This window comes from Musca autumnalis, unplaced genomic scaffold, assembly GCF_047663935.1.
Source record: "Musca autumnalis isolate F117 unplaced genomic scaffold, ASM4766393v1 scaffold_3, whole genome shotgun sequence".
Classification (NCBI taxonomy): domain Eukaryota; kingdom Metazoa; phylum Arthropoda; class Insecta; order Diptera; family Muscidae; genus Musca; species Musca autumnalis.
The window spans coordinates 113,120,088-113,140,316 of record NW_027411866.1 but is presented as its reverse complement, the minus strand read 5'-3'; the positions used below and the strand labels follow the sequence as shown (position 1 = coordinate 113,140,316).

Below are 20,229 nucleotides of genomic sequence, written 5' to 3'. Positions count from 1 at the left end.
ATGAGATAACCAAATTGACATAACGTTTAAGAAATGGTACTTTTTAGTAAATTAAATGCCCAATACATTTTGTAATTGTAAATTTTATAATTGAATCAAAAAGGTGAATGGAAATGTTTTATTGCACAAAGAAGAAATCGCATTTATTATTGGTAATTACATCAATAAATTTTTCATATAGATGCATACGTATATCTGCAACATGGATTTGATTCCAGATGCCGATTTCCCGCTGATGATTTCATTTTTGAGAAAAATGTGTTTTATTTCACAACTAAGAAAAAGCGTTCAACGATTTTTCTATATATTTTTTTCTTTTTAAAAGTGTGACTTTTTATTTTCATTCCGCTTTTCTTTTATTAAAGTCTTTTTATGTATTTCTTTGGAATTTTTGTGTACCTATGTGTCTGTTGCTGCTTTTGTGTTTGGTATTTTTATGCCTTTCAATAAACCACCACCATTTATAAACGTGTGTATAGGTTAGAGATAGCCAGTGAGCGCTTACTGAGAGCAAGTGAGCATACATTTCAATGTGTTTTACATTTAAATTTACTGTCATGTGTTTGTTTTTTGGCTTTTGGGTTTGTATTTATATTATATCTAAACCAATGGTGCACGAGAAGAATGCTATTTTGGGTTTTTGTATGGGAAAGAGAGTTGTAGTTAACTTTTTCGTAAAGACGCGTGAATGGCTGATCTAAACAAATAGTTGTTTGCACCCAAACTGAAATTTGTTTGCAGGACTCAAACATAAATTTGTTTGCAGGACCCAAACATATGTTATGTTTGGGACTGATTGCAAAATATGTTTGCCTTTTTTTCCTCCGTGTAGGTGTAAGAAAAAAACTTTCCCACCCACACAAGCGCCATCTATACCTAAATGACGGAATAAATTCAAAATTAGTTTTGTTATTTTTAAAACTTTTTTCGTTATAGCAATTGTTTCATATTTGCATAAAAATATGAAGTTCATACCGATTTTATTCATTTTTGAGGGGTGTACGACTATGAACTTTGCATACTGCACATGTAGAGTCTATCAGCACTAGGTTGAGATATTAGATGTTGCCTTTATATTAAAGAAATTAAAAAATTGTGTATGCGAACTATATCGTACTGCCTATCACTTTGTTTTTTCGACAACAAACGCACTGTAGGTGTTTGGTTTGTTAGTTGTTGCGACGTTGGTAGTTTTGCGTAAACTTTACGCCGTAAACAAGAGAGGAAATATGAGAGCAAATAATGGAAATGTAGGGAAAAATAGGTAAGTGATTTTGCATCTCATGAAAATCTTATATATTTTTGAAAAAATAGTGGCTTTCGGATGGATATAAGAAACTGGACATGTATCTTATGTGAGGTACCTGTACAGTATGAATAAGCTACATCTTGAACGAAAATATGTAAAAATTCATGAAATATTTTTTTCTGTGTTGAAGGATAATCTGCTAAAGTGTGTGTGGCGTTAAGCGGCGATAAGATCAAGTTGATGGTGTCGATGCGTCGAGAACTCGGACCAGCTTTGGAAGTTGCTTCCTATAATTTTGGGAAAATAAAGCAATAAAGCTTATGGAACAAATGTTCTGTGAATGGCCAGCTAAGTAAGCAGTAATAGTAGATCTATTATCCTTGTTCGGCTACCTGTTGTTCAGTTTCTATAAATTCTGGTAATTAATATTGTCGCCAATTACCACAAGCTAATGTACAAAATACAGAAGTGTACATTCATTCATACCCACTACTAAGTATTTTTGTACAAAGAATATGTCTTTTTGTTTCGTCTGACACACATGCTGAAATACAGACATTTGTGTGGACAAATGAATAAATAAATGACTGAGAAAATATAAAGATGAAAGAAATGGACAGCTACAACAACAACACGAAATAATTAAAAATCGTTTTTATTTTCTTCATGTTGTAGGTGTTCGTTCCAACGGTTTGTCACAGTCGTTTTTATTAGCAATTGAACAAGTGGCAAAACGACAATAATACCGATAGTTAAACATAGGCTATTTGTCATTCGAAGGAAAGTTTTCGTAACCAAATATGCTGTCTATGTGTGGGCAATAGCAATTATTAGGAACAAAAAAACTATACTTAGTAATACACATATTGCCCTAATAATATATTCATGTTAATGGCAACATATGAAATGGTGTTTCCAAGTATATTAGGGGTATTGAGTAATTATAGTTTTCAAGTTATCTAAATATTTCCTTATCCATCATTAATCAAGAGGTTTGTTTTTCTGCTGAGGTTGGTTGGCGGCTGGTGTGACAATTGAAGGTTAATGTGTTAAAATAAATGGATTATGTTCCAAAATACATACATAAATATTTAGTTAGGGAAATTTTCAAATGCCATAGAGATATGTTTCCAATTCCTGGGAGATTAGACATTTGACCATACCATCATTGCATGTATGACTTTTGCTACTTACTTTACCCAGTTGTGAACATTCATATATCCCTATGCGAAATGGTACAAATCTAAAGAGTGTTGCACTTCGGAGAATTGTAGATGATTGCTATATGATACATAGTTAGTTAAAAATCAACGTACCAAGGTAGTACAATAATAACAGCCTAAACCAATAATTATATGTAATCCAAAGTGTTAAATAAATGTTTTCGAAATGCAATGAAGGTTCCAAAATTATGACATTTTTGTAAGTTTATTCTTAATGAGGCCTAACCACCAATAAGTATCGTCAAAATTAGGTACAGATTATTCCCTCTAAGAGGGTTACCATATGGACAAAACTAGTACCAGATCACCAGGTAAACAATAGCTAATAGGTTATTTTTTGTAGGAAAATGTTACTAAAACCTTCAAAAAAATCTTAAATTGGGTGGGATGTTGCGGCCGATGGAATGTTGAGTTCACAACTTTCAAAATAAAGAAAATCTGAAGGTACTCTTCTATGGGGACTATATGCAGACGTGGACCTATACCGACTAATTTCAGGATGAACGTTTTATACTATATAAATACGTTTGATACATACAAAAGGTGGTTGTTGTGCGAAGGGAAATTTGTTTCCGATTTTTCGTTCCGAATTCGTACCGAAATCCCAAGAAAATCATTGGTGTATTCTCTCCGAAATCGGAACGAAATCTGAACGATTTTGCTTCCGAAATTGTTCGGATGCGTCGGACATCCGACATTTGGTTTGCTGGGTACATACATATCGCACCTATTCAACAAAAGGGTAGTAACCCAAAATGTTCTATTTTTCTGTTGAGACAAAAAACTGTTGATACATACATACAGTGGCTCCAAGCGAAAGTCGTACACCCAATGAAATGTTTTTAATTGACTTATATCTCCGGCACAAAATGGGATATGAAGAAAGTATTTACGCAGCCTTTTAGTGCATTTAGTCGACAATTTAGAAACATGATATAATAAAATAATCAACCCGTTTACATTGTTGAAAAATTAAATTAGCTAAAATACTAAGAATTTTAGCACCAAGCGAAAGTCGTACAGCAATTATAAAGACAAACTATTTGTTAAAATAATTAATTCTAGTACATGTTCCTGTTTTTTGTTAAATCCTACGATCGATTTAGCGTAACATCTGCGCTTCTTTACAATTGACAGGGTCCATTCTGGAAACTTGTATCAGGTTAAATGGGAAAGAAGCGTAAAAATGAAATAAAAATTATTTTTATGAAACAACATGAGAAAATTATTTATTTAACTTTACAAAAACAATTTTTTTAGATTCAGCAGATATCGAAAATTAAAACTGCAAAGCTATTCAATACCTTGATGTCTACTAATAAGAAAAAAAAACCCATATGAAATATTTAAAATAACTAAAACATTAAAAAAACAATATTTTCTTTTGGATAGTTTAATACACGAAGTGCAAAATGAGTTGATTTTTAGTGTCCCGACACTCTAATCGATTGAGAAAAATATTTGGAAGCTTATTTTTCCAATGTGCACTCAAATTTTTACAACATAAATACCTTGTCAATTGCTGATAAAAAAAGTCGCAAAAAAGCTATACATAAATTTATCCAAGAGCGATGTTTAGAATATCAAAACAATAGCGATGAATGCATAAATTTTCTTAAAAGAGTGTAATTTTCATAGATCCAACAAGTTCTGTCCGAAACCTGACATTACATTGTGAAAAATCCCACAAATTGCTTCATGTCTACACCTTTTTCACATGTTATTCGAAACATTCCAGTTGTAATTCGTAACATTTCATTTGTAATTCGATTATTCTATTTGTAATTCGTAACATTTTATTTGTAATTCGAGAATTCCATTTTTAATTCGAATTATTCCATTTGTAATTCGAATTATTCCATTTGTAATTTGAATTATTCTATTTGTAATTCGAATTATTCCATTTGAAATTCGAATTATTCCATTTGTAATTTGAATTATTCCATTTGAAATTTGAATTATTTTATTTGTAATTTGAATTATTTTATTTGTAATTCGAATTGTTTTATTTGTAATTCGATTTATTACATTTGTAATTCGAATAACTCCAATTGAAATTACAAATAGAATAATTCGAATTACAAATGGAATAATTCGAATTACAAATAAAATAATTCGAATTACAAATAGAATAATTCAAATTACAAATATAATAATTCGAATTTCAAATGGAATAATTCGAATTACAAATGAAATAATTCGAATTTCAAATGGAATAATTTGAATTACAAATGGAATAATTCGAATTACAAATAGAATAATTCGAATTACATGTGGAATATTTCGAATTACAATTGAAATGTTTCGAATTACAATTGGAATTCTAGAATTACAAATAAAATGTTACGAATTACAAATAGAATAATCGAATTACAACTAAAATGATTCGAATTACATCTGAAAAAGGTGTAATACACGAATAATAGAACATAACGCATCAGTGTATTTGTGGGTGTGTGGGGCTTATCTTTCAGATTTGAATCTTTGTTTTATAATTTTTCTGAAGTCATTGGGAATCAAACTGTGAGATTTTATAATTAAAATTAGTTCTCACTACCTGTCGAATAATGTATTGGTCAAGGTAAGCGTTGTTCTTTCTGCCAAAACTCTGACTTCAAGCATAAAAGCTTATTATTTGCGACCACTGGTATTAAATAATTGTTTCAATAACATGGGTTGGCTGGACTGTAGTCCAAGCTTGAACAATAAATCGTCTATAGTGGTTCTATAAATGGAAAATGTCTCCAGAAGACTTATACTTCCAGACATCTTTATAGGAGAGATTTTCCAAACAAACAGCGACATATTTTAAACTTCAGCTGTTTTTTATGTATATTTGTTTATGTATATTTTTTGCAATAAAATTGGAAAATTTCAAAATTTTGAGTTACTACCCTTTTGTTGAACACGTGCCATATTTGTACCTTTGTATGTATGTAATACATACTACGTATATACAATGTATTGTACACGAAAGACTTAATAATGACTGGAAAATAGTGATAATGACCCACCACACATTGATTTTTTGCACGGAAGAGGGTGGGGTAGCACTGGAAAACATACATATGGTGTCAATTATAAGAGATTTTGTGGCATGTGGAAAATATTTATAAATTAGCCAAATGTTTTATGTTTAAACTGGGTAAGACGTATAGATTTTTTTTTTTTTGCTAAAAAATAAACAATTCGTTAAATTAACGATTCCAATGGATTGCCTTAAAATATACATCCAACAAGGAGACATACTCGTATTGCGGAAGATTAACACCATGTTTACATTAAAGCTTTTAGCCGGCTTAACGTCCTTTATGAGAATTTATTAGAGTTTGGCAATCTCGTTCAATAGAACGATCCGGATCACTATCTTTTTCAATGGACTCTGGTAATTTCTGCGTATACTTAATTTCACACGTTGGTTTTTATAATGTTACTCATTAGTTTTTGAACGAGGACAGTGATCCGGATCGTTCAATTGAACGAGATTGCCCAACTCTAGAATTTATTTGACGTATACATAATGAATTTGACTATTATTGGAATAATTGGACCCTATCAGTGCGGCTTTAGACCGGGCAAATCCACCATTGACCAGATATTAACCTTGAGACAAATCCTGGAAAAGTCCCAAGAAATGCAGTTCGACACCTACTATCTTTTTGTCGATTATAAAGCAGCCTTTGACAGCCTTATAAGTTCAAAGGTATTCCAAGCCATGTCTGATTTTGATATTACCGCAAAGCTCATTCGGCTTTGAAAGATGACAATAACCTATACTTCGTCCTCAATTAAAATAGAAAAAAACCTCTCCAAAGAGTTTATTACCAAAAGAGGGTTCAGACAAGCAGACAGCCTTTCGTGTGGTCTCTTTAATATCCGGTTGGAAAAGGTTATACGAGATGCGAATGTCAAAAGTAGTGGAACAATATATACAAACAGCCATATGTTACTTGCCTATGCCGACGACATTGACATCATGGGTCGATCGGGAAAGGAAGTAACTGATACCTAAGCAAAAGTCGAAAGAGAATTTGCTAAAGTCGGTCTGGCAGTAAACGGCGATAAAACAAAGTTGATGGTATCGACAATGTTGGTAACAATTTTGAGGTAGTAAAAGACTTTGTCTACATAATACGCAAGCAGGTAAGGCAGTGCTTGGTGTGTGCGAGAGAAAAATTCTTCGAAAGATATACGGGTCAATCTTCCTAGATGGTGAATATCGACGTCGTATGAACCACGAGCTGTATCTGCTATACAACGACATCAGTAAGTTAAACGTATCGAGATACAACGTTTGTGTTGGCTAGACCATGTCATAAGAATGAGTGATGATGAACGCGGTAAAAAGGCGTATAAAAACGGGCCACATGGCGGTGCACGCAGATCTTGAATGCCAAGGCTTCGATAGATCGAACAAGCGAAATACGACATCAGAAAACGCCATATCCCAGATTAGGAAAATACTGCATCAAACAAAGAGGATTGGAGATATTTTCATAGTTCGGTTTATGAAACACATGTTCTGCAAAAGGCCAACTAAGCAAGTAAATACCTTATATGTAATATTTTATCTAATATTAAATAAAACAACTCCTCAAAATGTGATACAGGTACATGAGGTTGTAAAAAGTCATCACCCTATTAGCGACTACTTTGTTTTGAAGAGCTAACTTACCGAAAATTTTTCGTTAATTACCGAAATTTGTGAGATTTTAGTTTTACCGATTTTTGTCGATCATGTAAAATGTATTACAGCATGCCGATTTTTAAATTACACTGCAAAAACAAACAAACAAAATTATACTTTAATTAGACTGCAATCTCTAATCGCAAAAAAACTAGTCAACGTAACTACTTTTAAAATAATTGATCCTCATGAATTTTAAACATTTTAACAACTTTAAGAAAAAAATTCCGTAATAAGTTTACAGTTCTATATACATTAATTATATGTTCAGCTTGACAAGTATCCAAAGAACAATCATCTGATATGTTACAAAGTTCGATTGGAATTCATGTTTGCTTAATAATTCAAAATTGATTTGAACAACTGTTTAGAGTTCAATTAGTGTTGAAATGTGATGAAAAAAAAAAATCAAATTCGCTAGAACATGTCTGTGGGTCCCTAATAACTGTAGGAGAACTATATATATTAAGGTATATCAAGAATGGAAGTATTAACTAATTTGCAAATTTATAAAAAATTTGATTAAACAAGTAAAAACGTATCAGTCGGCTTTGTCGACAGAGGTGAATTAAAATTGGGGTGTTCAGAATTTTGGGCGTATGAACTTGCCGACAAACATATGGATTTGAGTAAAATCTCAAAAGATTTGCGAGGAGGAATGGACCAACATAGTCCATTTTGGATGTGTGTGTGTTTTTTTTTTGGAGTCATTCCTCTCGATAAGACCATTATATCAGGAAACATGGACTTGTCCACGAAAAATAGTATATCGCTGTAACCAGGGCTACTGGGAGTACCTTCGATAAAAATGTCCAAATGATTCTCGCATAGACCCTTAAGGTGGTACCCTAAGATGGGGTCCACTTTTGAACATAAACTAAGTTTGGACAAAATATTTCAAGATCCAAATTTTGGACCAAATCGGTTGCTTCGTTTATGATTATCGCGCGTGCCTCTTTGGCGAATATTTTCGAACCTTTGTGGGGGAGATACCGGAAGGAGTGTACCTATAAGCACCATCTTTGAATTTCATCTAATATTCGAAGAAATATTACGATATTCAAAGTATTCGGTTCGAGAGTTGTCGTGAGCACCAGCCACTACACATGCTGGTTGTAGGGTTTTTGCAGCTTTCGGGTCATTTTATCAAGAAGTATGGACTTGCCACTGAAAAAAACTTGTACCATCGCAATAGGGGTCTTGAGTGCAACCTGTTGCAAGAAAAATAAAAACGATTCGAGAGGAAGGAAGTCCTAACCTGGACTTTTCCGAAATTTGGTGTGGGAGGTATTCGAAGGATCTAGCATATTAGTCCATATTCTAACCTGATATATGTCTCATATAAATACTACGATGTCTAAAGTATGGACCAAATCGGTTACTGCCTTTGAGAGTTATCGTGCGCACCATTTTAACGAAAAGTTTTGAACTTTTGTGGAGGAGTGGAAGAAGTGGACCAATAAAAGGCCCTTATTAGAACTTGATTTAACTTTGAGGAATATATTATGATCGACAAATTTTGGATCGGATCGGTTTATCCGTGCGAGAGTTGCGGGTTTTTCAGGCCATTTTCTCAGGAAGTATGGACTTGCCCCTGAACCGTCGTAATGGGGTCAGCAATTATAAGTTGTCACAACAAAAATCATAAGGATTCGAGAGGAGGTCTTAGACTGGACTTTTCCGAAATATTGTGTGGGAGGTACCCGAAGGAGTGAACCGATATAGTCCATATACGAAATTTATCTATGTATGGTAGAAATATTACGATGTGCAATGTATAAACCAAATTGGTTAGTCCCTTCAAGTGTTATCGTGCGAATAATTTTTGCGAAAAAATTTTAAATTTTGTCGGGGAGGTACCCTAGGGAGTGGGCCCATCTTCGAACTTTAACTAAGTTTGGACAAAATATTACGATGGCAAATTTTGGACCGATCCGCAGGCCCGTTCGAGAGTTATCTTGCGCTCCAACCACTACACACGGAGTCATAGGGATTTGTTTGCACTTTTCAGGCTATTTTCTCAGGAAGTACGGACTTGCACCTGATGAAACTTGTACCGTCGTATGGAGGCAATGAATACAAGTTGCTACGACAAAAATCAAAGCGATTTGAGACCTCGCACAGTGCGAAATTTGGGAACTTTAGTGGAACTTTAAGGGATTTTCAAAGAAATGAAATTAATTAAACTTTTATTGAATTCGTTAGCTAAGTACTCCACTGCAAATGGTCCATACTCAGTTTGCCGATTTATTCCACGAAACGACTAAAACATGCACTTAAATTTGCACTTTTGTTTAATAATTTTTTTTTTTTGTAAGAAATGTATTTTTGATTCATTAAAAAAATGGAGTGGCGCGGACAAATAGTAAGTCAGTATGCCATGATTTATTTTTCCTAATATTTTACAAAATAATTATGATATTTTACACTTTAAAAAAATGCAAAAAACCCTTATTGTTTTCGTGCAATTTTAGTCGGAAAGAAGTGATTTTTTGAAGTTTTCAAAATTGTATTTTTTTTATTTTCCTTGGTCATTTCAAAAGTGAATTACGTACATTCACGTGTTAAGATATATATAATCTGAAAGATTGGATTCTCCTCTGTTCGCAAAGCTATAAAACTGGTGCGGTATCGCGCGGTCTTTAGAGATATTCAAGATTTTCTAAAAAGACTTTGGAAATTTCATTCAGTTGCATTTTCCAAAAGTGGAAGGTAAACGCGACAATGAACGCCATTGTTGACCGTGTTTTGAAGAAATGGACTCACTAATTCTAACAGTAATAATTTCTGTAAAATTAAGAAACCTCTCGCAATTTTTGATAGGTTTGACCTCTAAATGTTGGTGATTTACATATAGTGCAACATTTTTAGATGCTGCAGTACAAATACCAAAATACGTTAAAAATTGTAATGCAGTGCAGACCTGAACTTGATCTGAAAGACATTATTAACAAAATTAATGGTACAGACCTGCTGAATGGACCAATAAACATTATAGATATAAATGAAAACAAAAAATATTGTCATTTTACTCCTTAATAGATGTGTTGGGTTGTGGGGCTTCACCCAGAAGTGGACCTATGTTGACAGCTTTTGTGTGAGGAGGTTTTTTAATTCGCTAACATCTTAAAATTTACATTTGCATCAAAATCGGTTGCAATTTTTGTCTTTAACCTTTAAAATACCCAATATGAGGGAACCCGGCATGTGGGGCTATTCCAAAACGCGAACCTATATTGAAAATATTTTGTACATAAGTTTTCTATCCGCTGAAAACGCAATATACCAATTTGCATCAAAATCGATTGAAAAATTAATGTAAAACGTAAAAACGGCTGCCACCGTTACATGACCGCTACAGGAAACCGCGGGTCTATGTGGCCCAATTTGAGTCCCACACTGTCCACTAATATAAGAAACATTTGTGCAAAATTTTAGGAATCTACACCTTTTCCTTTAAAAGTTATTAGTAAAGTTCCGCTAAAGTGCTCATATTTTTCACTGTGCCTCGTCCTAAACTGAACATTTCCGAAATTCTGTGTGATAGGTACCCGAAGGAGTGAACCGATTGAGTCCATATTGGAACCTCATCTAAGTCTGGTAGATATTTCACGATGAGCAAGGAATGGACCAAATTGGTTACTCCCTTCAAGAGTTATCGTGCGCAAAAATTTTCCGAACATTTTCGAGCTTTTGCGGGGGAGTTGCCCGAGGTACCTAAATCGATGTTCATTCATTGACGCAACAGGAAATAATTTATTGAGAATTTGTTTGTTATTTCATAGCATTTTTTTCACAAAAATATAATTTCAAATTGGTTTGTGTGTTACTTCAAAATTCAATATTTAGATAAAATAAAAGTTATTTTAGTCATTAATACGCAAAAGTTCATTCATTCTCGCAAGAGGAAATCATTTTTGAAAGGAATGGTCAAAAAGTCACAACCCTAGTGTACATACATATATGGACTTATCTTTTCAAATCACTAGACATAGACACTGTAAAGTCGCATTTTTTAGATAATTATTATTTTCCCAGTAAACACTGCTAATTTGTAATCACCTATATGCACTCTAGTGTGCCATAAAATCTATGAATGATTAATAATATTTACATATATCTGGCAATTACCTACAATATTTATGATTAGTTCCTTTTCCCGGAAAGGTGTAATTATTTTCAGTGTTAAACTAACAACAGGTATGATTTATTGTTTCTTTTCCAAACTATGAAATGATTACATTTTCGATGTTGTTTACAATAAATGGATTATGTACACTAGGTTGGGGCGATTTGAACATTATAAGGGTGCTTAGCGTTTCTGATTCCTGGGATTGTACTGAACAAAGAACTCCACTAGAACATATGTCTACGGTGAAAATCGAGCCTCGCGTTTTTGACTTGAAAATTTTTATCCACGTTTTTTGGATATTTTGGCATATAACAGCCAAATCATTGAGATTTTCAATCCAACATTAAGACAAAAAATTGTAGACAAGACAATAATTAAGAAGTCTTTAGTACATCGTAAAAGCATTGGAACGCTTCTTCAGGCAGTTTTGGCCTTGAGACAGTGCAAAATTTTCGGAAAATATCCATAAATGACACTGTGCTACAAAAGTTGTGCTTTAAAAGTTTACACCACGAAGAAAGCTTCTGCCGGTGTAACCCCAGTGCACACTATTAACAACGTTCGAATTGCCCTGAGACGGGCTCACACAAAGGGGGTAGAGGTTCATATCTCATCATACACAAGGGTGACTAGAACCATACTATCCCAACTTCGGTCTGTTATCTTTAGGCACCTCAATAGTTATCATCGGAGTCACTATGGACACATCTAGTCTTAGCTACCCGCTTTCTGGGGCTGGATGTGTATGCTTAGATGCCTACTTATTAATTCCAAATGTTATTCCCTTCCTTTTATTTTACTATCGATACAACTTTACCTGTTGTTGTTGTAACACAACAGCGATTCTGATATCTGCCTTGCGAAGTGAAAGAACGAATTCAGTTCTACGTTCTTGTATTGCCGCCTAGATTGACTTCGTTACCTTCCGTCCGGCCAGATCTTTATGTGGAACTTATTGAGATGGTCTAAGAAAAAGAAAGCGGTAGCTTGACGCAGTCCTCCACCTGACTGGTAATCTCTATTTCCGGAAGGTTTATGAGGAAAAAGTCTTCCGAACGTCCTCATGAACTTTCTGCGGATGCAGAAAATCTCCTTCTTGGAGTACTACTTTTGGGTCTATGTCCACGAATTTTCGGATATAGAAAACATCACGCTATTGTGGTTTGTGTCTTCGATTTCCTTGACAACATTCAGAGTCCATTTCCACATCTTCCATGTTCCAGTATTTTAAACGTAATTTATTTCTCATATTGGCTGCACTTGACGGAAGAATGATTGGTAAACATACTTAACTGTCCACTGTGACACTTAACAACCACTTCAATATCCATACATTCATACATATGTATGTTTAAAAAATGGTGCAATAGTATGCGACTTGACTTGCGCACTGATTCCCAGGCCAAACTACATACATCACATTTTTAATGGTGGCAAAAAATACCCCTCAGCGTAATGTAGCGACATTTCCTGAATATTTCAGCCATGTAAAACTCTATACAAGTGGTGTCTTATGACGAGTGGTTTCGATTTCGGCGATAAAGTGTTCCCATATAATCGGGATGCAACCATTGTTAAGAGAGAACTCTCCCTTGTCCCTTCTGGAATGTTTGTGGGATGTTTTTTTAGGAATGACCTTTAATCGTTTAATTGCTACCAATAGTTGGAAAGAAACAACCTTTAACTCTCCCTTCAACAAAACAATAGCCTTCTGATCCCTTCTTCATTTCTTCTTCCATTGTTCACTGAATAAACTGACCACCCAGTTTCTAAAACCAATCGTTCCATTTTTTTTCTACTTGGATTTTGTTAATTGTCATGTTTTGCATTTTAATTAATGACGTGTTTTGCACTTTTTTTGCCGTTGTTGTTATTGTTGTTGTCGTTTACTTTCCTTGCAGAAAATTGCTTGTGATTCCTAAGTTTAATAGCAGTTTATTAAGACCACTTTACGTATTAAATACAACACCCAGTTGGTTGTTGATTCACGTTGGATGTCTGTCGGTCGGTCGTTTATATGGCGGCTGTGGTGGTGCTACATAACACCATCGCACATTACACACATCAAGTAAACTAACGTAACGCCAGCAACAACAGGTTAAATGTGCCAATGTGACGTTGATGATATACCGAACGAAAAGTGACGACGACAATGATGGTGATATTTAATTGCCAGGGTCTTGATGGCAAAGCAATAACAACAACAACAAGAACTGCGGCAGAAAATGTAAGGTGTTGCTACCATTAACTTTTAAACTACCTACAACCTACAAAAGGCTTCAAAACTAGAACAACAACAACAAAGTTTGCAACAAAATATTGGCAACGGCCAACAAGTTACGCCAGCAGCAGCTAGGCATGTTGCAATTTTATCGGCATCATCATCATTGACACCATGGGGGAATGAAATTACACAGTGGGGTTATATTTGTAACGGCTACAAGGATAGTTATTAATGCAAATTATGTAAAAAAATTTTAAAACCGAATTTTGGAAACACTCTCATAGCTAGGCGATCTTCACAGACCGGATAACTTCCAAATGAGTTTGTAAATTAAGAGTACACCTTCCAATATTCTTCCGATAATAATCTCCCAATCTGCGGAAGTAGGGTGTCCAAAAAACCGGTTTTTCCAAACAAAACGGTTTTCGGTTAACCGAAATTTTCAATTTTTTCAAAAACCGGTTTTCGGTTTTTAAAAATTTTCAAAACCGGTTAACCGGTTTAAACCGGTTTTGTTAAATATGTACAAGTTTGTTCACAATTGATATATATTTGATTAAAAATGTGCGGTAAGGGGTAATTTAAGTATAACGACTTCGTTATCATATAATTATCTCATAATATCCTTGTTATTCGACAACAAACCTCGAAGTGGGGACACCAAAATAAAGACCGAAATTCTGCCCTAAGGATAGTAAAAGCCCTTACAAATATAAAATTGTGTACTAAAAGAATTGGGTTTACATTTAATTAAGTTCGGATTCTTCGTCTTGCTTTGCCAATCTCAAATTATCGTGAAATTATTGAAAATTCGGCGGCTATTTCAATAATGACTAAGTTGGACCAAACATTCGTTTTAAATTGTACCTACTATAGCTCTAGGTCCTAGTTCACTGCATTAGTTCCAAAATGTATGAATAACTTCATAAAAACTAACGTGTGATATAACGTATCTCAGATTTTTCATACAAATGGTGTGTACCATTGGAACTGCGTAGTGAACTAAATTGGCACAACTCTACATTTTACACAAAATATTTTCCAAATTTAAAGGTATCTGACATTTAAAACTTTGTCGTATCTTGTGTTAGTTAATTTAGTTTACCTTCAAGAATACAATTGTAATGAAATATTACAAATATTACTATTTTTTTAAAACCGGTTAACCGACACAAATAACCGGTTTTTTCGGTTAACCGAAAATGAAATTTTTGGCGAAAACCGGTTTCGGGTTTGTAACTCAAAACCGGGTAACCGGTTAACCGGTTTCGGTTTTGGACACCCTATGCGGAAGTCTGAAATTTTGATTACATGATAAAATTTTTTGTTGAAAATTTGCTGAATTGAACAATTTTCCAGAAGAAATGTGACTAATATTGTTTCAATATTGAGGACTTTTCTTAGAAAGTTATTGTAAAATTCGGCATTCTATAGAAAAGATTTGGTAGATCAATGTTTTCTATAAAACAAGTTGCTAAATAGCGCGCTTCCTATAAAAACGTTGATAGATGAGGAATTTTCGTTTAGAAAACTTGCTGAACAGCGTCGGTTTTTATAGGAAAGTTGCTGAATGTTTTTTGTTTATAAAAAAATTGCCAAGTGCCGTAGTTTTCGATAGAAACATTGCTGAATGGCACACAGTGGTTCAGAATATTTTTTTCATGGTCAAAATATTTTAGAGATATTGATAGAGATATTTTCATATTTTTTTTTTTTTTTTTTTGGCAATCATCTGGTGAATAAAATAGGTTAAATTCAAAGTTAAGTTTTTTTTTTACTAATTTTCATCAAATATACCTTCCTATATATTAAAAATGGTCAAATGTCAATAAAGGGCCAAACCTATAACTCTGCGTGTTGCGTGTGCGTTCAAAAATACAAACAAAGTTGTATACCCCCAATGAAGAATAAATACCAAAGTTCAGTCATTTCAGGGGCATATTGAAACCACAACCGAAAATCGGGAGGTACCGTTTTATGGGGGGCTATATGAAGAAGTGGACCTATACCGACAAATTCCAGGTGGAAGGGTTTATACCCCTAAATGCCCAAGACTAAATACCAAATTTCAGCCATTCTAGGGGGATATTGAAGATAAATCCTTCAAAATACTGAAAATCGGGAGGTACCCATCTATGGGGGCTATATGAAGGCGTGGACGTATACCGATAAATTTCAGCCATTTCGAGAGGATATTCAAAATACTGAAAATCGGGAGTTACCGTTCTATGGAGGCTATATGAAGTCGTGGACCTATACCAAAAAATCCAGTTGGAAGGGTTTATACCCCTAAATGCCCAAGACTAAATACCAAATTTCAGCCATTCTAGGGGGATATTGAAGATAAATCATTCAAAATACCGAAAATCGGGAGGTACCGTTCTATGGGGGCTATATGAAGACGTGAACCTATACCGAAAAATTCCAGGTGGAAAGGTTTATACCCCCAACAAACACTAAATAACAAAATTAAGCTATTTCGGTGGGATATTGAGGCTTAAACCTTCAAAATACCGAAAATCGAGAGGTACCGTTCTATGGAGGCTGTATGAAGACGTGGACCTATAACAACAACGAAGACTAAATAACAAATTTCAGCTATTTCGGTGGGATATTGAGGCTTAAACCTTCAAAACACCAAAAGTCGGGAGGTACCTGTGTATGGGGGCTATACCAAAACGTCGACCGATATAGCTCATTTTTCATACCAAATATAGTAGGAGTATTAGAAACAGGCTATAAACATCCATCCGAAACCTTTTAAAATAAATACTAAAAAACTCTTTATTGCATTGTATAACACTAGGTTATATAACCTGCAATATAAAGTTTTTTAGTTTTTGTTTCAAACGGTTCCGGCTGAGCGCCTCATATATGGCCTGAAAGGCGACACTCTCGGGCATCTTTGTATGAATACCAATCCTTGTCCCTACTGATCCCTAAAAGTTCTACTCCACTAAAGTTGGAATTTCACAAAAATTTAGTATCTAAGGAAAAATAAAAAAGTTCACTACGTGTAAACGCTGCGGTAATTTATTGTTTATTGTTTTCTAAAGGCAACAATCCTATATACCTAACAAAAAAACAATGAGCACATTATGTGTTATAGTTTCCGAGATATAGCTATTTCTTTCTTCAGAAATTTGTAAAAATTACGTATTTTCCAAAATGAGGAAAAATTTCTTTAGGAGCACCGTGCCCACACCTTCCAATATGTTGACCTAAGTTTTTGGTTTCCTTAGTTTCAATATAATTACTATCGAATCTCATATGATTGATTGGCTTAGATTCTATAGAAAAGTAGAAAAGGTCCGAGTACCATAGTGTCCAATAGAAAGGTTCCTGAAAAATTGCTGAATAGTCTCAAATCCTGTAGAAAAGCTGCTGAATGACGTGATTTCAAATGGAAACATTGCTAAATTGCATTGTTTTCTGAATAGCTTGGCTTTCTATAGAAAAGTAGCTGAATGGTGTTATTACTAGTATGAAATAGTAATATTTTGTGATATGAAAGTTGCTGAATTAGATTGTTTTCCGAGAAAGATGCTAAATATATTGATTATTTCTACCTTTAGAAAAGTTGATGCGCATTTCGTAGTTTTCTTTAAAAAGTTTTCTAATAAAAGTTTCTGAGCATCATAGAAATGTTCCTAAAGAGTGGTTGAATATTGTGATATCCTGTAGAAAAGTTGCTGAAAGATGGGATTTCCTATAGAATGCAAATCCTATTAGTTGCATTGTTTTTTAAACAAATGTTGAATAGTTTGATTGAATGGTTGCCTAATAGTATTGTTTTCTATAAAAACGAGCTGAATAGGTTGATTTTCTATAGAAAAGTTGCAGACTGCCGTAATTCCCAATATTAAAATTGCTGAATTAGATTGTTTTGTAAGATGACATTAATTGATACTCAGTCCTCAGTTAAGATAGGAAAGAACCTCTTTATTACCAAAAGAGGTTTACGACAAGGAGACGGCCTGCCGTGTGATCTCTTCAACATCTGTTGGAGAAGGTTATACGAGACGCGAAGATCAAAAGAAGTGGAAAAATATATACAAACAGCCACATGTTACTTGCTTATGTCGACGACATAGACATCATAAGTCGATTGGTAAAATATGTAACTGATACCTTTGAAAAGGTGGAAAGAAAATCTGCTAAAGTCGGTCTGGCAGTAAACGGCGATAAAACCAAGTTGATGGTATCGACTCTTAATACGTCCACAGATCTCGCACCAACTGTGAATGTTGGTACCTACAATTTTGGGGTAGTAAAAGCCTTCATCTTCCTCGGCACCAAAGCACAACAAACAACATCAGTCGTGAAATAAGAAGAATAGTGTTGGCCAACAGATGCTACTTTGGGCTAAGTAAAGGTGCCATCAAACCATATGTTTTTCTTATGTTATGTCTTATGTATCTGTTCTTCAGATCTGACAGTTCTACTCGTCGTGTGATACATAAAAACATGTTGATGAATCAAAATGAGATGACACCACATCCATGTACGATTAGAGCGCGCTCTATTATCGTCTGTAAACATAAAGGGAAAAGATGTTTTGTTTGTTTGGCAAAGCTGTTGTTTACATTTTTAGGTTATGTCATACAAAAAATATAACCAGTAGGCCTATTTTGTAATTTTTTACAAACCGCCAATCGACAACGTTTTCGACAAATTGTCGAAAAACTTTCAAAAGCTTTCAATTTTGAATGTATTCCTAAACAAAGTTTAGAATAAAGCCACATCTCGTCAAACAAAAACAACGCTTTACAAAACGCTGATACTACCCGTACTAATGTATGGTTCCGAAGCATGGGTACTTGCGCAAGCAGATAAGGAGGCAGTGCTAGCTGTGTTCGAGAGAAAAATTCTTCGAAAGATCTATGGCCCAATACGCGTTAACGGTGAACCACGAGCTGTATCGCTATACAACGACATCAGGAGCCTAATTATAGCTTTGTTCCAGAACTAAAAAGTTTTTACAACATTTACGACTTTTACACATTTTACCCGAAAACCCGTTCCCGTACACAAAAAACTTGTAAAATGTTCACTTCTCTTTAAACAAAAATGGCGCTGAATGGCACTCTCTTTAAAAACTTTTTACTCGACAAATTTGAGCGTGTCTGATTGGCTGATACGCCGCACACTGGTCGAAACCACTGATCTAGCGGCGCGAAAGTCAAAAAATCGAACTATAAAATTGAGAAATATTTATCATTGTATTGATTACAGACACTTTGCAGATAAAGATTTTGTTTTTTCATTTTTGTTATTGTAAATATTCACTCAGTTATTCACTATCAAAAACAAGAGTTTTTGTTGCATCAGATTTTAAAATAGTGTTGCAAACAAATTAACTTCATATTTGTTTAAATGTTAAATAAATTCGTAATGAATATGGACAAGATATATTTTTAATTAATATCAGAGGGTGTAATTTAAATTATAAAAATTAGTTTGGGGTCTGGAGGTACTTAGTTATATAGCAATAAATTTTCAAGAAATTCAATTTTTTAGTGTTTTTATGGGTTGTACGCGCTTGTTCCATAGAGTGCATCTTGTAAACTTGGCCGAACTTAGGTCCGATTATTTTTTGGGGAATGAAATTGGACTCTCTGGATACTGAATAGCCACATTCGGGCTGCAAATATTTGCAAATCTTTTGATGACTGCACTTTTAAAATAAGGGTTCATGCAAATACAAATTTAGCAGTGCATTTGTATGGGAGCTAAATCATAATATGGACCTATCTTGAGAAATGTTTGCAAGGATGAGTTCTACCCCCGGAGACACTATAATACCATATTATAGCTAAATATGTTATTAAATATGGGATAACAAGTAAAAATTCAACGAATCGGGGGTACCATAAAAGGGGCTACATAGAAACATAAATCGGTATTGAAAATGTTTTGCAAGAAGATTTTATACGCAGTGAGAACACGGAATGCAAAATTACAGCCAAGTTGAATTAAAAATGTGGTCATGATATTCAAAATACCCTAAATGGGAGGTACGGTTACATGGGGGCTATATCAAAACGTGGACCTATGTTCATAATTTTTGGTGGAAATATTTTGTGACCACTAGGAACCCCAAATACCAAATTACAGCTAAATTGCTTCGAAGCTGTGGCTTAAATCCTCAAAATACCGAAAATCGGAGGGCGCCGTTATATGGGGGCTATACCAAAACATTAGCCGATATTGTTCATATTTGGCCCATTATTACCCACAGGTACAAGCTGAGTTTGTGCAAAATTGCAGTGACGTACCTCAATTCGTTTGCAAGTTATTAATTTCGCGCCGCTAGATCAGTGCTTTCGACCACCGTGCGCCGGCGTCTGATTGGCTGATACGCCGACTTTGACATTTGTTCCAGTTTTTTTGACGTATTTTCCATTTTTCCGTTCCCGAACTATTTCAAAAAACTTTTGTGTGAGAAAATTTTTTTTACAGTTCTCTCCTTTACGAGTTTTACTATTAAAAAGTACGGCAACGAAGCTTATGTGTGTCAAAATTGGGATGACAATATTCGATACCGGTTAGGCCATGTTTATATTACAGCCTTTTGCAGGGTTAACCTTCTTAATGAGGATTTATTTGACGTATACACAAAGGAATTAACATTTGAAATCCAGTGGGATTGTTAAATCCGGTTATATATAAACGTACTATTACTCTCGAAACATTCAATCAAAGTTTTCGGTC

General features: G+C 34.3%; 1 protein-coding gene across 10 annotated transcripts in view; it reads right to left on the bottom strand.

Annotated features, from left to right (window-relative positions):
- The window catches only part of LOC141397516 (serine/threonine-protein phosphatase 2B catalytic subunit 3-like), a 106,050-nt gene that overhangs the window by 37,989 nt on the left and 47,832 nt on the right, over positions 1 to 20,229 (bottom strand). For 5 of the 10 annotated variants that reach the window (XM_073973893.1, XM_073973894.1, XM_073973898.1 and 2 more), the window contains exon 2: positions 7,148 to 7,248. The exons of the other annotated variants lie outside the window; for them this stretch is intronic. The gene's annotated coding sequence lies outside the window, so the exon portion shown is untranslated. The remainder of the gene's footprint in view (positions 1 to 7,147; positions 7,249 to 20,229) is intronic. 10 annotated transcript variants of the gene reach the window in all.